Source organism: Nannospalax galili, unplaced genomic scaffold, assembly GCF_000622305.1.
Source record: "Nannospalax galili isolate Female #2095 unplaced genomic scaffold, S.galili_v1.0 scaffold1723, whole genome shotgun sequence".
NCBI lineage: Eukaryota > Metazoa > Chordata > Mammalia > Rodentia > Spalacidae > Nannospalax > Nannospalax galili.
In genome coordinates this window covers 403574-423554 of record NW_008349072.1, presented here as the reverse complement: position 1 = coordinate 423554, position 19981 = coordinate 403574, and the positions used below count along the sequence as shown (strand labels likewise).

At 51.6% G+C, this 19981-nt stretch overlaps 1 protein-coding gene across 2 annotated transcripts in view; it reads right to left on the bottom strand.

The window, feature by feature from the left end:
- Positions 1-19975, bottom strand: part of Lrp5 (LDL receptor related protein 5) — a 104698-nt gene extending 84723 nt beyond the window's left edge. For both annotated transcript variants that reach the window (XM_029569998.1, XM_008846303.2), the window contains exon 1: positions 19958-19975. The gene's annotated coding sequence lies outside the window, so the exon portion shown is untranslated. The remainder of the gene's footprint in view (positions 1-19957) is intronic.
- Positions 19976-19981: the final 6 nt, after the last annotated feature.

The following is a 19981-nucleotide window of genomic DNA, read 5'->3' as shown; positions in this document are numbered from 1 at the left end:
AGTGTTGAGCATGCAGGGACTTCGTGGGCCAGGAGGCCTTAGAGGTCCCATGTTCCAGTGAGGAAACAGACATTGACCAAGAACACAGTAAATGAAGAGCTTTTGCTGATGACAGATGGATGCTGTAGACAGATGGACACTGTGGACAGATGGACACTATGGATGGGGCACTAGGTCAGGGGACTGGGAAGGGAGCAGGCTGCAGCCTACAGATCAGGGGAGGCCTCACTGAGAAGGGAGCTGTAAACCCATCAAACGGCAAGGGGTGGGAACATACAGGGGCAGAGCATGCTGGAGAGAATGCACTGGACACTGGGCCTATGGGTTCCTTCCCTACCTGGTGACTTGCCCAGGTGTCCAAGGCCACATACTGCATAGGCTTCCAAGGTTGACCTTTGGCCTCTACATGCACATGTAACGACACACACACACACACACACACACACACACACACACACACACACACATACACACACACACACACAGAGAGAGAGAGAGAGAGAGAAACTGTGTCTACTAAAGTGATAGACATGAAAAATAAGACCATCAGAAAACGCTTGATGTTAAATCAAAAGGGGGCTAGAGAGATGGCTCAGCAGTTAAGAGCACTGTCTGCTCTTAGAGAGGACCTGGACTTGCTTCCCAGCAGCCACATAGCAGCTAACAATCATCTGTAATTCCAGCTCCAGGGGATCTGATGCCCTCTTCTGGCCTCTGTGGACACTGCACACACATGGCATATACATGCACACACACACACACACACACACACACACGGCCTGTGAAATGCTCAGGGGGGCAAGGCACTTGCCACTAACCCTGACAACCTGAGTTCAATCTCCAGGAGCTACATGCTGGAGGGAAAGAACTGACTCTTCCTACACATGGTCCTCTGCATGCTGTTCTCCACATGTGCGCCGCATAAGAGAGAACTGGCTGGGGACGAAGGCTAACGGCTTAGTCAGGTAGAAGAGATGTCTCTGCCTTAAGACTTGTAAGTATGTATTTTCAAATGCTTTAACTCCAAATCCCACTTCTGTTAGAAAGCTATTTGTGCAAGTGTTTTGTTTTTTTTTGTTTTGTTTTTTTTTTGTTTTTTTTTCAGGGCTGAATATCCCAAGAGGCCAGGCCTCTGGGAGAGCACTAGCCAGTTGGGGGGAGCTTCATTCAAGGACCCAGGGTCAGCAGCCCGGCTACCCTGGCCAGGGTGAAGTGCTCCTTTGACAGACACATTCTCCCTGTGATGTGGGGATGGGGTGTCCTTCAGCACCTCCAAACCAGATCTGGCAAGGTTTTACCAAGCAATGCAAGAAGGCTTGTGTCAAGGGCTCCCCAGTCCAGGGTCATCTCCTGGAGGGAACTGGGCTCAACTCCAGCCTGTTCCCCAGCTAGAAGATCTAGGACCAGGGTTTTCTGGGGTTTTTTTTTAACCCACTCTCTGAACCTCAGTTTCTTCTCACACACACACAAAAATTGTTTTGTTCTGGCATACACCTGACAGGTGGCATACACCTGTAATCCCAGCACTCAGGAGGTAGAGGCAGAAGGATCATAAGTCCAAGGTCATCCTTAGCTACATCATGGTGGGTTTGAGGCCAGCCTGGGCTATATGAGACCCTGTCTCAAAACAAAGACAACAAAGAGTTAATCTTTTGAAAAGGCAGCACTGATGGCTGCACAGGCCAAATTCCCTGTGACAGGTGTCAGGCTCCCCTGGCCCATCCTGATATGCCCACTGGTTTAATCTGGTGTATTCCTTCTCATGGGACACGCCACACTCCCCCAGGGATTCTTAGCACTCACTATCAGGGGAGGGAAGCCTACTGCTCAGACCTATTTCTGATGGGTGGACATCTGCTGCTCCCCAGACAACCACCAAATCAGTATTAGAGAAAAAGACCAGCTCAGGCCCCCGTCTGCCTTGGGCACCAGGCCAAGTGGTCAGTTTACCATCCCCACCACAGTAAAATCAGGAGTCTGAAAATCCCAGTGCCAGCAATCCCATTTTAACCCATGTAAGGATATCCAATATTTATATATAGAATTTGTAACAGATGGTTTGCCTGTTAGCCCAATAGCCAGTGTTTTATACTGTTTACATGGTTACCCCAAACAAGGTCCAGTTCTAGGTAGTCCAATCCTTTGCTACAATCCCAAAATGAGCAGCAATCTTGGTTCATGCCTTACTTATATTCACCAAGCATCACATTGGGCCTCCGAAGCCTTGACAGATCAGGTAGAAGCCTGCATGCATCATGGATGATGGGTTGGTTCTGTCTAAATCAACCAGATGGGAAAGGCCATGCTGTAGAAGGAACCAGGGTCCAGACACGAAAAGCCCCCCAACTTATTTGGAGAGCATGCATACACATGCACACAGTGTCACACCTCTTAAGCGAGATGTGGGTTCATACAGAAGGAGCCCCAAGGAGGTGGTGCTAGTGGTAGGTAGGCCAGCAAGCTTCCTGGACGAGGGGATCTGGGACCTCAAAGACAACAAGACACAGGGAAAGGTGACCACGCCCAGGCCCTACCCCAAACTGCAACTATGACCTCAAATCCCACGAATTCTACCTAACCCTCGGCCACCCAGACACCCACCTCTGGATACCTACGAGCTTGGGATGCTCTCTCTTTTTTTGTCTTTTTGAGACAGGGTCTCCCTGTAGCCCCAGCTGGCCTGTAACTCACTATGTAGACCAGGCTGGCCTTGAACTCACAGAGATCCACATGCCTCTGTCTCCCGAGTGCTAGGATTAAACGTGTGCGACATCATGTTTGGGATTCTCAAAGCGCACATCCTCGCACCCTGTCCCCAGTACTGCCGTAAAATGGCAGAGCAAGTATGTCCCCTGAGCCATCCCCTCAGCGCTATCCTGCTGTCTTAAGCTGCCACACCCACCACTGCCCCCAGAAACCAACCCTGAAACTTTCTATAGCATTTTATTTAAAGGTTTTACAAAACAAAAAATCAAATTTGGCAGAGCCAGCTGGGCAGAGACAGAATGGTACTTAGACAGGCCTTTCATACTCGTGAGAATCTGGGGTTCTTTTTCTTTTTTTCATGACTAGGGATCAAACCCAGGATCTTCTGTACGCTAGACAAGCTCTCTACCACTGAGCTAAACCCCAATCTCAATATGTAGTCCAAGCTGGCCTCCAACTCAGTAATCCTCCCATCCAGACTCCCAAATTCAAGGACCACAAAGTGCACCACACACGCAGTGAAATATGGAGTATTATTTTTTAGCATTTATTTTTATTTATTTATTTATTTATTTATTTATTTATTTATTTTGGTGTTTTTGAGACAGGGTCTCCCTGTAGCCCAGCTGTTCCTGGTACTTGCTTTGTAGACCAGGCTGGCCTTGAACTCACAGAAATTTGCTGCCTCTGCCTCCTGCTGTCTTCCTTCCCAGCCGGTATTATTACCGGGGAATTACTTTTTTTTTTTCCTTTGGTTTTTTTTTTTTTTTTTTTTTTGTTCTTTTTTTTTTTTTTTTTTTTTTAAGCAAGGTTTTCCTGTAGCTGCAGCTGGCCTGGATTAGCTAATGGAGACCAGGATGGCCTGGAACTCACACAGATCCATGCCTGCCTCTGCCTCCCGAGTGCTGGGATTAAAGGCGTGCGCCACCACACCTGAGTTTATGTGCACTATGTACATGTAGTGCTCACAGAGGTAAGAAAAGGGTCTTGGAGCCCCTGGAACTGAAGTGGTTGTGAGCCACCATGTGGGTACTGAGAACTGAACCCAGGTCCTCTGCAAGAGCCATCTCTCCAATTCCCCCATCTGGTTGTAATAGTTATTAAATTATGGAATTTGGCTATACGGCAATGAGTATTCTTTTTTGTTAATGGGTGAAGGTGAGACAGGGTCTGTGTGCCTCAGCTTGGCCTTGGGCTCATGAACCTCCCGCCTTGGCCTCCTTAGGGCTGTGATCACAAGTCTGTGTACTGCTGTGCCTCGTAGGTGATTTTTTTTTTTCTTTTTTTCTGTTTTTGAGACGGGGTCTCACTATGCCGCCCTGGCTGTCCTGGAACTGTAGACATCAAACTCAAACCCTGATGGAGGCCAAAAGCAGGCATCAGATCCCCTGGAGCTGGAGTTACAGGCAGCCATGAGCTGCCCAGTGTGAATGCTTTGAATCGAACCCAGGTCCTCTGGGAGAGCAGCAAGCTCTTGTTCCAACCATACACCATTTGTCTTAACTAGCAGGAAAATGACAGTTTGCAGAACTCCATGGACATTGACTTTTTTTTTTCCCGGTCTTTTTTGAGACAGGGTCTCCCTGTAGCCCCAGCTGTCCTGGAACTCACTATGTAGACCAGGCTGGCCTCAAACTCACAGAGATCCACCTGCTTCTGCCTCCCGAGTGCTGGGATTAAAAGCATGCGCCACCATACCCAGAGGATATTGACTTTAAAGACAGACAGGGGCAGCATTCCACCTCCAGACCAGAAAGCTCGATTTCCCTCCAAGAGGCCATGTTTGGCTAAATGCTAGTAACCAAGGAGAAATCTGCACAGTCCTCAAAAGCTCATGGGACACTGTGAGGCCTGGTCCTGCTTCTCCAAGCCCAGGTGTAAGCTGTCTGTCAAGAATAAAGGTCAGGCGCCTTTAAATGGCTGAAAATACACATTGCTATACTACTGATGTCCTTGGTCAGCCTGGAATTCTCTATGTAGACCAGGCTGGCTTAAACTCACAGAGATCCACCTGCCTCTGCCTCCCAAGCACTGAGACTTAAAAAGGCTTGTGCCACCGCATTCTTTCTTAATTAAGATAAAAGAAATCACCAACATTTGCTTATCCACAGACAGTTCCCAGAAGCTAAGGACCCTGCGCAGCCCCACATCCCCTCCCTGGACCCCCCCACACAGCAGGAGCAGAACCACACACCTGTCTCCCAGCGGGCGGCAGAGCAGCCAAGATTCCCAGCCACAGAATCTTCATGAGGGCTCCTTCCCAGCTAAGACACAAGTTGGGGTTGTAGATGCAAGAAATGAGCAGCTACATGTTTACAATAATAAAACCTGAGGTGTCCAGTAACATCACCCATAGACCTCCTGCCTTTTCTATTATTCTCTGAGAAGGTCATACACTGTATTTTGACAATACCTACACCCAACTTTGTGTCCTTTTTTTTTTTTGAGACAGTCTCCCTGTACCCACAGTTGGCCTGAACTCACTATGTAGATCAGGCTGGCCTCAATCTCACAGAGATTCACTCATTTTTTTTAAACCCATCAAATCCAATTTGTGCTGCCCATGTACTCTTGGGTATGTGGCCATCCACTGGAGTGGGGTCGACCTACCGGGCCTTACCTCCTGCCTTTTATGGAAAATTCAGCAAAAGCAGTAGAATTGGGTCTGATAATATCTGCAGCCAGGGCTCTTCTCCCCACCTCCTCCTGGGCTGAGCTACTTACAGCCCTCCCCATCCATCCATCCGTCCACCCATCCGCCAACCCATTCATCAGTCCATTTGTCTGCCCATCTGTCCACCCACCTACCCACCCACCACCCACCCACCCAATCATCCGCCCATCCATCCATCCATGTCCATTTGTCCACCCATCTGTCCATCCACTCATCCATCCATCCACCCATCTGCGCACCCACCCACCCACCCATACATACACACATTCATTCATTCACTCATACATACATATACCTACATGCCTCAGGGCCCAGTGAGTTGGGACAATGGACCCCAACCTGGTCTCAGTCCCCACCTCTCACCCCAGAGCAGCTCCAGTCCCCAGCGTACCCCACCTGGCCACCTCCAGGCTGCCAGCCATTCTCACCACATAATCCTGATGGACACCTGGCTGGACACCACCTGGTCTCCAGGGCCTGAGGGAAAGCCCAAGTTCTCCCTAAGCCTGTCACCTGCACCTTCCCCAAGACCACACCTACCTCCTTGGGGCAGAGGGGACTTATGAGCCCCAGCAGGGCCCAAGTCAGAGCAAGTGAAGATCACTGTGTACCTCAAGACCAAAACAGCCGTGGCCAGGGCTGGTACATGACCAGACCTACTCGGGAGGACAGTGTCCTCCTCCAAAACTGAGCCTGCTGGGATTATGAGAGCTTTTCTTATAACAGAGTTGGGGTACCCTGAGGAACACACAGAACCCGAGCCAGGCCTGCTGCAGCTGGGAAGGAGGATGCGTCCAGAATATCACCAATTCCTCCCTTGGTCTGGTCAGCATGGTAGGCAGGGCCACACTTGTATAGTTACACTTCAAGGTCTGTGCAGGCCTCCGGCCACAGAACAGGTCATCTCATCACACTGGATCCTCATGTCCCTCTTCCTATCCAGCTACACAGAGAAGTCCGGCTGCCCACGCGTGGGGCTCCCCACTCCGCCTCTGTACCCCCAATTCCCCATCATAGCTTGGAACTCACTCTTCCGCTCAGCACAGGTGCCCCATCTCTGCTGCACACCCTCAGGACCTCATCGCCATCTCTCCAACCCTAACACATTCCCACACTCATGCACACAACTCACTTTCATTCTCAAACGTGTGCATTTAAAGCATGCCAATGCACACATGTGCACACACAAGGCCCCAGAGGAAAGTCTTCATTAACTCTGGGGTCCAGGCCAGCTTCCAGAGCAGGAACCACATTTCAAAGGTCAGGGAAGCAGGCCAGCAGGAAGCATACAGGGGGCAGATTTCGGGGTAGAACAGGAAATAAGAAGTTACTCGCAAAAGATAAAGAGGATATAGGTGAGTCAAAGGGGTGGCTGGGTGGGTAAAGGCACTTGATGAGCAAGGATGGTAACCCACATAAAGATGGAAGGAGAGAACTGATCGTGCAAAGCTGTCCTCTGACCTCCACACGTGTGTTGTGGCATGTGCACCCCTGGTGCACACACACACACGCACAAATTTTTTTTTCCTTCTTGAGATGGGGTCTCTCTACAGCCCCAGCTGACCTAGAATAATAATTTTTTTAAGTGAACAAGGCTACTGGGTCAGATACCTTGGAGTGCAGGGAAGGAGGACCAGGCCTCTTGGTCTTCACTACACAAGGACATGGGATGGAGGGTCCCACTGTCCCATGTAGAACCAGGGGTTGTGCCCTGACATGGAGCCACGAAGGCCCTGGGGCAGGTGGAAGTGTGGCCTTGGCTGAGAACAGGAGGCCAGGAATTCTGCTTGTAGCAGAGCACTCACTCTGCCATACAAAGGAGCTGGCCCAAGTCTCTGTTCAGCACCCCTGAATGTCTAGAACAGAAGCAAAGTCTCAGGACCAGAAGAGGACCAGTGTGGGTCTGCTAGCATGGGTAGTCCCCACTCTGAGGATCCTTATAGGTCCTAGTGACCAAGGCTCCTTCCTGAACTGTGTGGCCCTTACTCTCACCCAGCAGAGGGTCACTCGTGCCCAGGACACCTCCAGAGGTGCACATTATATTGTCATGGGCTAAAGTCTCAGCTACCTATTCTCAGCAGAAACTGGACCAAAGCCCACAGCAGAGCTAATATAGGCTGTGGGCCTCCTGGGCGCTGGTCTCCACCTTAGCTCAGATCATCATTCTCACAGCCACTGGGACGAAGGGCCAAGCTGACACACTTCTTTCTGCCGGGGAGGAGCCATGGCATGTAGCCAAGTAGCTCCCAGGGTCATGCAGCCCATCACGAAGTAGGTAGGCTCCAGCCCAGCTCCCCATCCTAAGATCCATTTACCACTCTGGTTTATAGAAGATAAAACCCAGGGCTTCACGCTTATTAGGCAAGCACTCAACTGACATTCCCAAACCCATTTTTTGGTTTTGAACCAGAAAACACATTTTGAAAAGCACTGGCTTAGAACAGAAGTAAAATAAAGTAGAAAGTTGGTGGAGAGGCTGGGCAGAACGGTAAGCAATCCAGAATGGGGGCGATGCCCAGCCTGGTTTGTTCCGCCAGCAACCCCGTCCTTTCCCAGACAAGAAGACTGATGTGTATCAGGCGACAAGCTCGCCTGGACCCTACCACTCACATTCCATGGGCTCCTAGGCCAGTAGGTTTTTTTATCTGGCCACTCTAGGACTTTGGGCAAGTAATCCCCCCTGCCATGCCCCATACCAATGACTAACGAGCCTAGGATCTCCAGGATGCACCCCCACTCCTCTAACCCAGTGCAGAACAGGACCTCACAGAGCCTACCAGAGCTCGCTCATAAGTGCTGTCTATGTCTGCATGTGACCAAGGCCCCAGCAAGAAAGGGAAACATGCAAGGGGTGGGCACCAGTCCAAAGGCCTAAGCAGAGTTCTGAATCTAGCTACAGACACTCCGTGATAGAGGTTTCCAGAAAGAAGTGCTTTGCAGTGAAAGTCATTTCCCCTGCTAATCAGTTTAAATGAGTGGCATCTGCACTCAGAGCTGTGACAGCTCACATGTAGGAACTGGGTAGTCAAAGGAAGGACACCAGCCACCAGGGCTCCTCTGGGGCATCGTTGCCTCTCCTGAACCCTTACCCTCTGATACACATGTGCACATATGCATGCACACACACGTGCACACACTCCACAAAGCCCCAATTTAGCAACCACAGTATGTTACCAGGTCAGGGACACCCAGGACAAACCGTGAGGGAATAGGACATTTGATTTATGTCTGCGAATGTGCGCTCTCAACTAATTAGAAGGTTTAGGGAAGAGTAGACAAAAATATGTATTTCAGAGTCCTAGTTTGACTTGCCAGAAACCAGCCCGTTACTAACGTTCTTATTTTCGACAAAATATAGCATTCTGATTACACACCACCCTGGTCCCATGGCTCCCGGAAGTGGCTCAAGACCACCACAAAGAGCAACAGCAGCAATCCCAGGATGTAGATGCACTCGGGCCCCTGGGGACTGAGCACTTGGCCATTCCAGTGGAAGGCAGGTCTTTATGTATCTCCCACGGGACAGCGGCAGCTTTCACCCAAGTTCATGGCATCTGTTGTACCAGGTCCCAGGCGGCTCCCCAGGTTTCTGTATGTGGGAAAACCAGTATGTGGGAAATCGAGTTCATCAGAACCCCTCCCCCCTAATCCTCCTGCCCCAAGTGTTGGGATAATGGACCTGAACCACCACACCCAGATCCTTAAAGCAATTTCAAAGAAACCATTTAAAATACAGCCTTCTCCCTCCACTTCTTAGGGCCTCAGTTTCCCCATCTCTAACCCAGGAGTGGTAATGGGTCCCACCCATGAGGCAGCCTCCCATCTCTTCACCTACCCAATGGGCTGAAAATACACGCTGCACCTCAGCTACTTTTATGTTTGTGTCTGTGTGTTCCAGAGCAGGATGCATTTATTTACAAAGACTTTTCACTGAACACCCACCTCAAATAAAGCAACCTCCCGGGGCCTGCACTGATTAGACCAGTATTAAAACCAGCCCAAGGAGGCTGGCGAGACAGCTTAGAGGTTTACAAGCGCTGTTCACTTGCTGTTCTTCCAGAGGGCCTGGGTACAGTTCCCAACACCCATGGGGTAGCTCACAACTGTCCCTGACTCCAGTTCCAGGAGATCCAGTACCCTCTTCTAGACTCCACAGACACTGCACTCACACGGCGCACTTGCACACATGCAGGCAAAACACTCACTCATACGTATAAAATATTTTTTTAAAAAAAAAACAGCTCAAGCACAAACTTCACACAGGCCTTTTCAAGGTGCGTCAACACCACCCGGGAGGCCTAAGTACTGCAATAACTTCGTACGTGGCTCATGACTCCACCAACTAGGCCTCCATCCCCCGACCCCCCAATCTCAAGATGAGATGTGAGAAGCTGAGCAGTGAGGTCTGCAACTCAGACCTGGGGACCCTGCAGATGCCTCCTGGCTCTTGTCTGTCCTACGTCTTCAGCAGTGACCAGAAGCCTGGGCTCTCGTTTAGGCGGGGACCAGCATCAGATGCAGTGGCTCAGTGGTACAGGGCTTGCCCAGCATGTGTGAGGCCCTGGGTTCCAGCCCCAGCACCTGGAAAGGCAGTCCGTTGGCAGCCCAAAGAAAGGGGTCACTGAGATCCCATATAATGAAGACAGCACAGGAGCCCTAGTGTCCCCAGAGCAATGCATATTAAGAACTGAGGGCAGATGAACTCAAGGACTGGAACCATAGCCTGAGAAGTGCTGTCAACAGTCAGCCAGACCCTCGGGCCAGCCAGCTTCCATGGAGGTGGGAGAAGGTGGGATGGCCTCCGCTCCAGAGAGGGCCGGACAGGGAAGCGGTTCCCATGTGGCCACAAAGATTCCATTGTTCTGTCCACAGAGAGGAAACTGGAGAATGGAGCTCCAACACGCTCTGGAATTGGCAGAAGGGGAGATCTGAAGGAAACGTCTTTCAGAAACAAACATACCTTTGTACTGGTTCCTATTTCCTTTAAGTGCTGAAAAAAAACGGATCCTAAAAACCAGCCAAATTTATCATTACTCCAAAAATTTGTTTATTGAGCAAAAATTGGAGGCTCTACTTTCAAACGAGCCATAGTTCCTGGAAAATAGTGGGAAGCCGGTGCCAAGGCCCAGGGCTGCTGCCTGGAACTTGTGACGGGTGGGAGCCACCTCGGCTCAAACACCACCTCTGTCTGGAGAAGCCAAATCAACGAGGAAACAATGGAGAAGATACGGGCCCAGGGGGTGGAGACACAGCTGGTGTTTAACCCCTGACCTTCCTGCCTCAACAAGGCTTCTAAGGCACTTGCATTAGTTTGGATTCTGACTGTCTTAGAGTCTCACTGGGTGGCAGGTCTGGAGGTCCCCAGGGATGGAGAAGAGCCCCTTCCCACAGCACCTGAGGACACCCAAGGATGATCAGAATTGCCTACTGAAAAATCCAGACATTCCAGCTCTGGCTTTGAGGAGTCCTGGCTTGGTGGCCCCCAGGGATCCCACATCTGCCCACCTTCCTATCCTATGGTATGCCTGACATCACTTAGTCCCAACAGAGAGTGTGTCACCTATGCTACAGATGAGAAGACTAAGGCCCAACATAGGCAAGGGACCTTCAAAGTTCCATTTGGCTTTAGTGTCTAGGAGACTCAAATGGGTGGCGGGGGGTGGGGGGGTATCTTTCTACAATATTTAAATTGGTTCATTTGGAAGCCAGATACACACCTGGGATTTCAGCATTCAGGGGGCTAAGGCTGGAGGATCACGAGTTCAAGGACCATCTAGGTGAACTACATAGTAAAACCCTATGTCAAAAAAATTTTTTTTGGAGCCAGGTATGGCAGCTCATACCTTTAATTCCAGAGCGTGTTGGAGCTCCATTCTCCAGTTTCCTCTCTGTGGACAGAACAATGGCAGCTCATACCTTTAATCATAGGGAGCTCTAGGTCAGCTAGGGCTGCATAGTGAGACTCTATCTCAAAAAAACTTTTATTCATGCATTTTGCCCAATGCTCAAGATTTTTTTCTGTGACAGCATCAGGTGTGGCAGGTGTAGCAAGTGCAGGCAGATCAGACTTAGGAGTGTCCAGGTGGCCCTCGCCTTCCCCACCACACTGGAGGACCAGCAGACAAACCTCTGCCTATTACTGCAGGACCCACCTAAGAGGGAGGCTGGGGACAGGCAGAAGCTAAGTGGCCCTGAGGGCGGGGAGGGCTCCAGCCTGGCCCTGCCCCCCTGCAGACTGAGCAGGACCATGCTCTCTACCTCAGCGCTCACTCACCCAGGACAGAGCTGCAGACACAGCAACAACCAAGGCCACACAGCAACGTAGGGACAAGACCCCATGTCCCTCCTCCTCAGAGGCCACTTGGGCTTTGTGGGTGCCTGAGGGTTTGCAGCAGGGAGGTGCAGGGGTGGAGGAAGGGGGCACCCCACAGGTTCCCCACTCCTGCAGGCCTGGCTCCGATCTTTCCTGACAGGTTGAAGTCAGCAGCCAGAGATAGATGCCCCCTTCCCTCCGCTCCAACTGAGCAAACTCCGAGTGCACCTCCACCTACCTACTTCAAGCCTTATCACAGGTCAGGAACAGCTAAAAGACCCAAAAGCTTGTCCAACTGTTCTGCCAGCTCTGAGTCACAGCACCTGTGGGACAGAGCGGCATAGTCCTGCGACCACTGACCACACCAATCAGCAGACTGCGCCACCCTGCCTCTAGGCCTCTTCTCTGGACACCTCCGTCCCTGGATGCCCAAGCTGCAGGGTGTACTGCTCTTGCTGAGGACCAGAGTCAATTCCTGACACCTGCATTGGGTGGCTCACGTTTCAGGAGATCCAACACCTCCAGTCTCTGCAGGCACGTGCACTCACAAGATCATACTCACACACAGTTACACAGACATACACATAATTGAAATTTTAATTTTTAAACTTAGGGAGCTGGAGAAATGGTTCAGTGGTTAAGAGTGCATACTGCTCTTCCAGAGGACCTGAGTTCAGTTTTTAGCATTTGCCTTTAGCATCTCATAATCACTTAGAATTCCAGCTCCAGGGGAATCTGAAGCCCTCTTCTGGCTCCCATGGGCACTGCAATCATGTGCACATGACCTTACATAAATACACACACACATATAATTGAAATTAAATAAAATCTGGGGCTGGAGAGATAGCTCAGTGTTTAAGAGCACTGGCTGCTCTTATAGAGGACCCGGGTTCAGTTCCCAGCACCCATATGGCAGCTAATAACTATCCATAACTTCAGTTCCAAGGGATCCGACACCCTCTTCTAACCTCCACGTGCATTGCATGACATGGGTGTACTGACATACAAGCAGGCAATCCTCATACACATAAAATTAAAAAAATAAAGTATTTTAAAATCAAATCAAATCTTCAGAAAAGAAAATAGGCTAGCTATATGGCTCAGTCAGAAAAATACTTTCACAGAATGCACAAAATGTGGGTTTGATCCCCAGCACAGCATAAAACTGAGTGTGGTGGTTCATGTCTGTAATTCCAGTGGGAAGATCAGAAGTTCAGGGTCATCCTCAGCTATATAGCAATAGCAAATTTGGGTCCAGCCTGGAATACTTGAGATCCTGTCTCAAAAACAGAGAGAGAGAGAGAGAGAAAGAGAGAGAGAGAGAGAGAGAGAGAAAGAGAGAGACACAGACACAGACAGAGAGACAGAGAGGTGGGGAGAAAAGAAAGAGAGGTAGATAGATGATAGATTTATTGATTATTCTGTCCAGGGCATAAGATAAATGGGCAAGGAGAAGGTTCCAGAAAGCACAGATTCAACATCATCATCCACAGCTGATGTCACCTACCCCAGTTCCACCTTTCACCAAGGGAGCCTTGTGGGGCCCAGGGCCAAAGCCCCAGAGCCCAGGGGGTCTAGCTGAGGGAAAGGGGCAGGAGCGAAGCCTTCCCTGAGCTTGTGGCTTGAACACAGAGGGCCCTGCCCTGAGTCAGTGCCACTGCACCCCGACTCTCCCCACCCAGTCTCCTTAGGAAACCAAGTGGGGTTGTGGAAAGCAGGGAGAGACGGCCTCAGCACCCACAAGCAAGTGCTGAGGTCTTGTCCTGAAGCCACCTGGTATGTATTAAGCTCGGCTGCAATCCCAGACCTCTGCCTGCCCCCATGTGAATCCCAGAATCCGAGCTGACTGGACAGAGGCTGGAGGGCACCCAGGCTGACAAGTTGTGGCTGGGCCTGTGCTGGGGTGGCTATTAATGGCCCCGCTGAGCAATTTCCTGAGAGTTCTGCCAGGCAGGAGCAGGCTCTCCATCCAGCTGACAGAGGGGTAGAGCCCAGGAAGAATGGCTCACCTTTATCCCTGAGTGAACAGGGGGAACAGCAATAATTCTATCTGCATTTAGGCTAAGACTGAAACCACCGCACAGGAGCCAGTTCCCCACGTGAGCACAGTGGCAGGGGGGTCCCTGGGCATTCTGCACCATCAGCCCCTCAGAAGCACAACGAAAACCTCACATGGCAAGAGGGGCTCCATCACAGGTGGTAGATAAATGGGCTTCCACAGCCAGGGGCCAGCCTGACACCTGTTGGATGCCACCATTTACTGTCCCCAGAGCAAGACATCAAAGGAAGAGGCTGACTCTGACATTTATCAAGAGTACGTGGACAAAGACAGTCACCTGGGTTCCTGAACAAAACAGTGAGGAGGGCTGCACAGCTGATGTCAAAATAGTCAGAGAGCAGGACAGTGACCATCTCACCAGACCGCGACCGTTCTTAAGCATGCAGATCCGTGACACAAATACATTCTCAAAGTTTTAATTCACTATCATCTATTCCCCCAAATCTTCATCACCCAAACAGAAATATTTTATCTACTAAGCAGTCGCTTCCGAACCCCCTCCCCAACCCCTGATAAATCTGTTTTGCTCTATGTCCCTATAAATTTGCCCCTTCTGGGTAACTCATTTGTGGAATTATGTTTTTCTGACTTATTTACATAATGTTTAGCATAAGCATCACAATCCTTTTAAGGTTTCTGTGTGTCCTAACTGTCCTCTTATGGCTGAATGGATATACCACATTTTGCATCTCCATTAATCTGTCCCTGGACACTTGGTTTGTTTCTACCTTTGACTCTAGCGAATGATGTGCTACCTGCATATGGATCCTTGCTATGCAGGGATGTAGTTGAGCCCTTCATATATATCCATAAGTGGAATTGTTGGGTCAGATGCTAATTTTTTTTTGGTCTTTTTGAGACAGGGTCTCCCTGTAGCCCCAGCTGCCCTCAAACTCACTATGTACACCAGGCTGGTCTTGAGCTCACAGAGATCCGCCTGCCTCTGCCTCCTGAGTGCTGGGACTAAAGGCAGGCGCCACCATGCCAGGCTTCAAATGCTAATTTTATGTTTAAGTTTTGTCAGGCTTCTGATCTGTGGGAACCGCCTGGGGGGTCAGAAACAGTGGGAGACCTGAGGATACATGGGGCTCCCACAGTGGACCCAGCCCAGCACATCAGGATCCCACATACCTGGACCCATTAGAAGTCAGTGAGGTGGCAACCACTCAGGGACAAATTGGAACCCCAGGACTGGTGCTGGGGCTGCATAACCATTTCCATGGGCTCAGAACACAGGGACCAAGGTACACGCCTCAGGCTCGTAGAGCCGCCCTGTCCTGCCCACACACATCTCTCCATTGCCAAAGGGCATCAGGACCCTTGGTCCTGCCCCAAGAAAGCAGCTCCTCTCACTCAAGTGGGGCAGCCAGCTCTGCTTCTGACTTGGGGCTCCAGGCACCCCTGAAGAGAGTCTTCTAGCATCTTAATCTCCCTCCCAGCCCCACCACCACCTGCCCTCAAGGTCCTTTTAAAGGGAACCTGGGCACCCAGGGCAGGGATTCAAAGTGTCTCTGGCACCATGGTGGTGAGGGGAGGGTTGCTGTTCACCTCCCCAGGCTTCATGAATCCAGGGGTATTGGCAAGACTGGATCACCACCTCTGTTCTGTAGATGTGGAAACCTAGGCTGAGAGCCAGCGAGCGGCTTTCCAGAGACTAGAGGCCGGAGGGAAAAAGTTGGGCAGACCCGCCAGCTAGGCCTGGGGCCACCTCCCTGTGGGCCCCACAGCTGCCTCACACTTGGACGGCTCTACCCCAGGCAGCCCTGCAGGGCGGCTGGCTTGGAGCCCACATGAGGCTTTCCAAGCAAATGTGCGCAGAGTCACAAAGCCCAGAAGCTGGGCGCAGCCCTCGGCTCCCACCACTCCTGCCCCCAAGACTCCTGTTTCCAGAGCCCATTAAGCCGCTGACTCCGGGGCTCCCAAACCACAATATTCAGCTCCTTTCAGGTCTGTGAGGCCAGAGAGAGCCGTCTTTCCACCCTCTCAGGGCCCAGGCTCCATGTGGAGGGGCTGAGGGGAAACAGACTGGCTGGGGGCCAGCACAGACCGACTGCCCAGCCTGGCCCCAATGCCTGTCACATTTCTGAACCTCCTGACACAGTCCAACTTCACAAGGGCATCCCAGCCCCCAGCTCATTTGCTGAAAGTCACAGCCAAGACCAACTCACCCAGTGGATGATGAACAGATTAAGCCAATGGTCTATCCACATGATGGAATACCACTCGGCCATCAAAAGTATCAACTTACTGTGACATGCTACAAAACACTACGCTAAGTAAAGGCATCAGACACAGAAAACATGTGAAACACAGCCAGGAACAGTGGTACTAGCTTTTAGTACCAGGTAGTCAGGAGGCTGAGGCAAAAGGATTGTCTGAGCCCAGGAGGTCAAGGCCAGCCTGGGCAACATAGGAAGAGACCATCACCCAAGTGACTAGAACAGGCAAGTCACAGAGACAGGGGAAGACTGTGCCAAGAGGATGGAAAGTCACTGCTGGGTGACGTGGGCTTGCTCTGGGGCAATGGGAACCTAGGCCTTGATGGCTGTGAACCACAGGGATGTGCCTGGTGTCTGGGAAGTGCACACCTTAAACAGGTGTGTTTCCTATGAGGTAAGTTTCTATTCTTGTTTTTATTTCTTGATTTTGTGTGTGTGTGTGTGTGTGTGTGTGTGTGTGTGTGGTGGCATTTTGAGACAAGGTCTCATGTAGCCCAAGTTGGCCTCAAATTTACTATGTAGCCAAGGCTGGCCTTGAAGTCCAGATCTTCCTGCCTCTGCCTCCCGAGTATTGGGATGAGAGGTCCATGCCACCATACCCACCAGCTCAACTTCAATTAAAAAAAAAAAAATCAGGGCAGTCAGGGAGCTGGCTGGAGAGATGGCTCGGTGGTTAAGAGCACATCCTGCTTTTCCAGAGGACCCAAATTCAGTTCCCAGCATTCACAATCAGTGGCTCTATAAACTCCAGTTCCAGGGGATCCGGCACTCCCTTCCAGATGCCTTTGGCACCTGCACCCACGTGTGCAATACCCACACAAAGACATGCACATAATTAAAAATAAAAATAAATCTTTTTGTTTGTTTGAGACAGGGTCTCACTATATAGCCCCTGCCGGCCTGAAACTCACTATGTAAACCACATTGGCCTTGAACTCACAGAGAACTGCCTGCCTCTGCATCCCAAGTCCTGGGATTAAAGGTGAGCACCACCACACTCCCTAAATCTTAAAAAAAAAAATCAGTTCCATACTATTTATATAAGATAGCCCCAACTCCAGCCGCATTTTTTTCATTCCTGTGTGAAGTCTTCCAGAAACTTCCTGGCCTCTGGGTCACATGGCACAAGCTGACCTCTATCAGCAGAGACCACCTGGCTCTCAAGGATAGGGATCCTGGGACCTGTGGTCCATGTGCCAAGCCTCTGCTCCACATGCTCTAGCGCATGGACAGCTGAGGTGCAGGATTGTCTCTATCTGCCTTCCTGTCCTGTTCCACCTGCCAAGCTTAACTTGGTACCAGACACCAGAGAAGCCATTAGAGTAGTGAGCCGATTGGGCACTCACCGCTGATATGTCATTAAATTAGTGGCAGGAAGGATTTTCACGACTGTGTTACAGGAGAGAAGCAGGCAGAGCAGCGGAGTCGGCACTCACCGGCCCCCAGAACAAGTGCCAAGGCTGGGATTCAACCTCAGGCCCCAGAGCTCTGTCCACACGTGGCTACCTACTTCTCCACCCTCACCTGTGACACACAGAAGAAAAGCCCAGACCAGGGCCTGAGGAGATGGCTCAACTGGTAAAGCGTTTGAGTTCAATCCCCAGCACCCACATAAAAAGCAGGGCTTGACGGTGTGCTTATAATCAGCCAGTCCCAGTTCCCAGTGAGAGACCTTGACTCAAAAAAAGATGGACAGTTCCTGAGGAACATCACCAAGGTTGGCCTCTGACCTCCACATGCTCACGCGCACACACAGAAACGCCAAATGAAAACCCAACACCACGTAGCTACAGCCTCAAGAATTCTCAGGCTACAAAGATCAAAGACCCTGTCACTGACCTGGGCCTCCCCATGCATCTAATGCTCCCCAGCACACAGAACAGGGGGCCAGACCCATATACCAGAGGCTAGGTTAGCCTCCCAAAATCAAACAGTAATTGAGCATGGAAACTGGGTTGGTATGACCAGCTCCCCAGCCCTGGCAGCGCCCACCTGCAAGGCAGGTGAGAGAGTCCTAACCTTGTTACAACCCCCCCTTAGCCCCCTCCCTGCCTGAGAGTACACTGACAGGCTGTAGTCAAAAGGGTGCTAACTAACCATGCAGGGAAACAGGGTGTCTGTCCCTAGAGAAGCCCTAAACAAATGTCAGATCAAACAGGTTGCCTGGATAATTTGTTGCACTAGAGGGGACTCCAAACAGCATTTAGTCAACCCAACACGTGCACTCCAGGCCCTCCCAGGGACAGGCAGCCCACATCTGCAGCAACCTCTCCTGGGGGCAAGACAGGCTGGGCTGGTCCCGGAACAAGTGCTGGAGGCCCAGAAGGGAGAAGCCTGGGGCTTTGAGGCCAGAGCTTGCCGTTTGCCACACAGGGGTTCACTAGAACAAAGGCATTTCTGTCGGCTCGCAGCTTCCAATTACAAGAGGAAGCAATTGGGAACAACAATTAGCCGCCTGCTTAGTGCCTTCACTCAGGACTCCCCAAATACCGACACTCACACTTGAGGGGCACAACCACGAAGCAGTCGTTCCTCCCTTTGCCCCCATCTGAGGCCTGGATTACCCCCATCAGCTGGTGCTCCCAAGGCCTGGCTCCCTAATGTTAAAATAATTGACTCTATTTTTCCCTCCTACAGCACTGAACTACACCATGTAAGTCTCCCTAGGATTCCAGGCCAGGCAGAAGATTCCGGTAATGTCACCCCATATGTACAGGAAAGCCGGCTTAGAAACCCCACCTTTAAAACAAACAGCGCCCCCCCAAAACAAGTCGAAGCCACCACCCAGGCATTTCCGGAAAGAGAGGGAACAGCTTTGGCCTGCACAAGCCGGAGACTGTCACTGTTTTGTCTTCGACTTGTTTTGCTAACACCAGACATGGCCAGAAAATGTAAACATGCTCCTGAGAGAGACAAGTTTAGGGTGAAACTGCCCCAGAGCACTCTCCACCCCCCAGGCTCCCGGGGCTGGAAGAAACAAGGTGCTTCCCCGCCTCCTCCCAAACTGCAGCCCTTGGGAATGTGAGCACAGGGCCAGGCCCAGAGCCTTCCTCAAGTGTCTAGTAGCCAGGAGACAGCTGTTTGTCTTAATAAAGCCCAGACAAAGGGACCTAAGGTCGTCTCTTACCCACTCTCCACCCCCCCACACTAAAAAAAACTTCAAGCAACAGCAACGAGGGTCCGAAAAGCACTCTGGATCCTTGGATAGCCACACTCCAGGAAAACAACACAACACACCCGAAAACAATGATTTAGGTGGCAAGAGGTTTGCTTTAAAAACCACACGGCAATCTCCAAATTAAAAGAACATGTGTCGAGTTTCCTCCCGACCTCAACTCCACCCCCCTGGGACACACCAAAAAGTTTAGTTTCCCCCAGCCGGCCACCTCCCCAAAGGTGCGACAACCGAGGTCCCCACACCCTGGGACCAAGCCACCCCACACAACTGGCCCTAGGGGTTTGGACTCTGCTCAGAGGTGGCCAGGCGACACGGTTGGGGGGTGGGGTAAGCATCCAGATGGGTCATTGGGGTCACGGGGGCACCTGGCAGGTGTCAGTCGGTTTGGAAAGCTGACAGCCACGCAGATCCAACCGGACCCAGCGAGGGCCCGGCCGCCCGGGTGCAGGGCGCTAAGAACTTTCTGCCTTGCAAGCTCAGACGCTCCCCGGCAGCTGAAAGCAGGCTGGGCGCAAAGTTTCCACGGGAGTAGTTCGCCATAGGCCAGGCCTGCGTCTGGGCCAGGGCGCGCCGCAACCCGACTCCCGGGGGCCACACCGCGATGCCCGCAGCCGGGGCAGGTGAGGACGCGCCCACGCCGCGCACCTGGAGAGCCCCCCGCCCCCCACGGGGAGACAAAGGGCCCCGCGCGCCGCGCCCGGGGTGGCTGGAGAGGGTGGCGCGGGGCGCAGCGGCGCGCGCTCCAACTCGCCCCCAACTTGCAAAGTGGCTGCAGCGGCGCCGGCCATTGTCCCCGCGCCCACCTTACCGGCGGCGGGGGCCAGGCTGCAAC